Here is a 5,960-nt window from a genome sequence, read left to right on the forward strand (position 1 = left end):
CTTGCAGACATTTCCTGAACAAAGTATACTTTATCTTGGTTTTAGTTGTCATTTTAGGTCTTCAGATCTAGTACATCACAGCCCATGCACCACACACCATCCCATTAGCAGTAAGTCTGTCAGCATAAAGATCCCTTTTACATCACAAACAGAAAAACTATTATTCATGCAGGTGTACCTTGATTCTGCTTTTCATGGGCAATGGAATTTATGTTTGCATAGTGACAATCATTAGGAATTTAGGTTCATATCAAGTTTTAACTATGGTATATCTAAAAAAATCCAGTGGTAAAATGCAAAAGTAATAGTCTATGACTGCCAATTATACTCGTTTTGGCCCTTAAAAAATATGAAATTATCAGTACTGTACGGAACTGAGGCTGATAAGTCAATTAGGAAACAAGTACCACTTGATATGGCATGGATTCCACTTAACTGCAAGAGAAGAGCAAATGGGAGAGACAAGTAATAGTTTCTAATTGGTTTGTATCCTTATATAAGGCTTTACTTGCTGGAGCTCTTGTTTGTTCATTCTGTGACTCTCTGCACGACATCCCAACAGGGTTAAAGACACTATAGATAAGAACTTGCTGTGGATCATGACCTAGCCTGTACTTCATAAGTTATAGACCTGCTATATAGCTTGGGATCAATGGATCTTAGATGTATGTTGAGGAAAGTCTTTGAATGTGAAATTGAATTACAGATTAAATCAAACTGGAAGTAAAAGGTTGTGCGAGACATCCACAAGTGCTTTGATTGCAGACAATTGTTAGCAACCCAGTGCGGACTGGAGTGAAATACAAAATGTCTGAATTATGATGGAATGAAATCTACAGTCCTTTTATCAAATCATGAAAGCACCACAAAAAGCCCTATTTCCTTCAAAATGGTGGAATTAGTTTAACAGCTATATAGATAGCAATTTTTGAATTCCTCAATTTTAGCTACATTGGCACATAGATAGCTGGGTAATATCTACAGTATATGCCTCCTTTGATAAGAAAGCTGAGCAGGGCAGGGCATAGGGTAGTGATAGTAAAACACTTTTTTAAGACAGTACAAAACGTACCCAAGATTATATCACTCTGCGTCTAAATCTCCTCCATCCTGTTTGTGTAAAATTCAGCTCTGAAAGCAGATTGCAGAAAACTGTTATTAAATTAATGGAGTGGCATTTGTCTGCATCAATTGATTGCAGGATTTGGTCTTTCTTTCTAAGCTCTCTTGAACAGAGAGTTGGTTTCCTGAATTTTTTATACTGTGTAATACATTCCAGAATACTACTATAAACAATATGTGAGGGTTCTAAAACTGTTAGGTTGGAAGCTTTTGATGAAAAAATGAAAATTGCTTTCTTTTTAAAGCCATTTAGCTTCAAACATCAGTCTTGGGTCTGGTATAACTGTATGCAGGTTTTAAGACTAAAATTGAAATCTGTGTAGTTTTAGCTGGATTTTGCTTAACTGGAAGGACCTCACTGCTTCAGAAAACCCCTCCTCATATTAACCACCAACTTGATTGTGTGAGGGGACAACCAGAGGGAAAAAGAGAAGTAGGAACAGAAACAGGAAAATTAAATAAGTAAATTAAAAGGGCATATGAACAAGCAGTGAAGGAGGAAAGAAGGTAGGCTAGTGGAGGCAAGTGTTATACTATGGTACATGAGGTTTGAAGAGAAAAGAGCTGTTTATTTAGCAGGGACTAAAATAAATGAATAAATGAATAAATAAATAAATAAATAAATACTGCTCCTTTAAACTAACATGTGAAATATGAAACAGTCCTATCTCAGAAATCAAAGACAGTTCCTACATCAGTTCTTTATTCTGTAGACAAAGGGAGATTACTGAAAGGTAATTGTTGTGTGATAGCAACTATGAAAAGTGTTTTGATCCAGATAAAATATTTTGAGACTTAAAATTTATTTTTCCTGTAGATCAGGATACTTCACAGGATATTTTTAATCTAACGCTATTTGTAGCTATAAAATGTATTTTCACATGAAAACTATCTTAATAAAAGTAAACATGTCCTGGGTTCAGCAGTAGCAGTCAGTTTTTCTCCTTCTTAGTAGCTGTTGCAGCACTGTGTTTCTGACTTTTGGCCTGGGAACAGCTGATAATACTGATGTTTAGACTGACCAAGGACTTTGTGAGTCTCATGCTCTGCCAGGGAGGAGGAGGGGCCGGGAAGAAGCAGGGACAGGACGCCTGACCCAAACTAGCCAAAGAGGTATTCCATACCACAGCACGTCATGCCCGGGGATGTAACTGGGAGCTACCCGGAAGGGCACACCCTCTTTTCGGTCGGGCTCTTTTCCGGCGAGCGGTATCGTATTTTCTTCCCTTGTTATTTCTCTTATCATTATTATTATTGGTGGCAGCAGTAGTGATTTGTGTTATACCTGAGTTACTGGACTGTTCTTATCTCAACCCGTGGGAGTTACATTCTTTCGATTCTCCTCCCCATCCCTCTGGGGAGTCGTGGGGGGGAAGTAGACTGCGTGGTTCTAGTTTACAGCCGGGGCTTAAACCACGACAAAACAAAAGCCAAAAAAACCAATTGTAACAAGTGTATAACAGCCAAAGTATAATCAGTGGATTCTATTTGAATAATGCAAAGTATTTTACATGTTTAAGAGATACCACAGAGGTCCCTTCCAACCCTAACAATTCTGTAGTGCTGTGGTATGTTCCACAGTGCTGCAGTAAGCATAAATATTTTGTAACACATTTTGCCCCCAACTGATCCTTTCTAACCTTGTGCATACAGGCCAAAAAGTTTCATTGAACCAATACTTTCATTTCATGTGATCTGCCCTTATATACAGATGCTGGAAGGTAGAAATTTCACAGGCATGTTTCTGCTCAGCAACAATTACTAAGTCTGGATGTTTTTATAGAGCTGCATTACTCTCTACGGAAGTGGTATTATTACTCAAAGGGTAATGTGGAAGTGGACTAGAAGGCCAGTGAAGATGGCAAGGCATTTGATCAGCAAATGCAAAAACACTGCTTCTGCTCATCATAGACAGCACTTGAAGAAGCAACTTCCACTTTACGGGTATTTATGCATCAAAACACATCTGAAGCAGTGCAAAATAGGTAAGACCAGATGAGTAAATGAGGCGCAAAAGTGGAATTTGAAAACAAAAGCTAGCATTAACTTCATATGGAGTACACTGTTGCACACCAGTCCTAGAGGAAATTACAATAATCCTGAGAAAGCAATTCAGAATGCCAGTACAGGGAAACAGACAAGCAAACAAACCAAACCACCCAAACCAATGATAAAACTGTGGAATAATCCCTCTCAATAAACTATATACAGAACAGAACTTAGTAATAACTGTCAGCATTTATCACTTCACATCTAAATATCTCTCTAAAGTACCTCAACATTTCTGTAGATACTTATCTTTCCTTCTCTCCTCCCACCCTCTTTTGTGATCATACTCTCTAATTTACAAACAGCTATGGTCTAGAAGAGATTTCATTTATGCAAATAAGTAAGTTTCTACAATATTATTACACCAATTTCACAGATGAGGTAGTCAAAGCACACACTGGCTAAGCACTCAAGCCAATTCCTACTGAAATTAATGGCAAAATCCACATACAGCTGAGGAACAGCAGCATCAAGGCCCATTGTACAAAGCACTAAATGGTAGAAAAGTGGAACAGTGCCCAAGAGTCACAATTCTCCATTAACTTCTTACCAATATGGTCTGTACCACATTCACAGGGAAAAAAAAAAAAAAAAAAAAAACACCAAAGAAAACCAAAACAAACAAACAAACAAACAAACCCCCAAAAAACCCACAACTTAGTAATTTTTATCTAATGAAGCATGAAATGGAAATTCAAACATCCCCAGGTTCTTATATTTTTTGAAGCTAGAGCTTTCAAAAGGATGCATCTTAATTTAAGAGAGGTCTAAGTTTGTTATGGGCACGCTTAGTCCTCAAGCAGTGGTAGAGGGAACCCAGAGAGAGTCTGAAGTGACAGTAAACTACCATTCTGAATTTGGTTTGGGTGACCTCTTCCTAATGTCTAGGAACATATCGTGTCCATCTCTCCTATGCCAAAGTAAGGTCACTTTAGCAACTCGTATTCTCGATCACTCTTCCAGACATGGACAGTTCAGTGAGATCTTACATGGCAGTAAAACTGTCTTCAGAGCTGCCTTGAAGAACTGTGAAATAACCAGTCAGACCAAGAGTCTGTCACTGGAAACAGAACAGAGGCTCTGGGTAGTAATGCTAATTATGGTATTAACCTTGTAAATTTATTCTCACAGGTGAAAAAAGCATGTAAGTGATACCCAGATTTGATGTTGTTACACAGTAGACTCTGCATTTCATGTCTTACAATGGCAATTTTGGACATCGCATGCCAGTGTAAATCAGGAGTAACTACAAAACTGACATAATTACAAAAAAAAAATTCCCAAAAGTAGAGTTTAGAGTAAGACCTTCTCTGTACATTAAAATAATTATGCATCTTTATTTATGTACTTAGCTTTACTTTATTTACGTATTTAGCTTTACTTTATTTACAGCTGTTTAACTCACTCTGAAATATTAAGTATGCTTTATATAAATTCCCAAAACAAGACCAATAATCCTAACTCTATATATGAATAACTTGTATGTCCAGCATGCCTCAGAGTTCAAGTTCAAAACCAGCTGGACTTCCTTTCAAATATCTTTTAATTTCTTCAGTCACACTTCATAAATATAGATAATTCACATCACCATAAGCATCAAGGGCCATTTGAATGTGTCAAGAAATTAAGAATTAAGCACTTCTCTAGTTTCTTGAAGTTTAAGTCCAATATAATTTTTTTGTGGTTTGAGCAGCCTCTTCCCACCTTTGTCCCTATTATGACATTTTACACTAAATAAAAGATACAGGTGACACTATCACAACTTACTGTTGAGGCTATGGGTAAGGATTCTTCTCTTTATGGCAAAGCTGGTGGGTGTTGCTGTCATTCACTTGCAAGTTTTTTCTGAACCTATCAGTTTTCTGATGCTGCTGCATGAGTTCATAGCCCCAAAGGGAAACATGCCATACGCACAGGAGATTTGTCCATTACCGCCACATATAATTCTGCATGAAGGACCTTTTTTCTTCAGGTTATTGCAATAATAAATTTCATTATGATTCTAATTTATACTGCCTCTAAAATCCAAGTGATTCTTTCACCATTCCTTCATTTCAGATATTGTTTTGAGGAGAAAAAAAAAGGCAAACAAAGCCCATCAGCTACCTTTTATTTCATTCTCCTCTTTCATCACCTTCTAGCACTCTCATAATAAATTTATTTGCAACGATAAACTTAGCACTTGCAAGGGACACAAGCTTTCCAATGTCATTGCTTTGATTATCCTCATTAGTAACCCTGCCTTTCTTTTAAGAAAATGATTTTAAATCCTCATTCCTACAGCCTATACCAGAACAGAAAAATGGTGCATAGTATAACAAATCCATTTGAAATAAAAGCATTAGTACAATAAATGCCAAAATCTGCAAATTTGGGAAGATTTAAGATAAGCTTCACAGGGTTTGGGAGAAAGTTTGAACTTCTGAAACATGACAAGATAAGTAGTTTCAGCCAGTAACAAAAGACACAAATACATAAAACATGTCTACCAAGAAAATCAGGGTCTGTATAAACATTTGGGAATGTAGTGTGGTTACATTGTATATTCATAGTTGGATGTGTATCCTGAAGAGAAAATTGCAAATTACAAGTCAAAGATTGTTTATTAATGTTACCTGTGGCTCTTTGCATTGCCCTGATGATCATGACTGTTGATGACTGTATACATCCAATCCAGCACTAAAATATTTTGAAGATCACACCTATTTGTTGGCTTTTCACACTGCATTGAATACATGGTTTAGCATCAATGTGATGAGAAAAGTGTGTCATGTCTACCCTCCCCACCC

This window comes from Psittacula echo (assembly GCF_963264785.1).
Source record: "Psittacula echo genome assembly, chromosome: 11".
NCBI lineage: Eukaryota > Metazoa > Chordata > Aves > Psittaciformes > Psittacidae > Psittacula > Psittacula echo.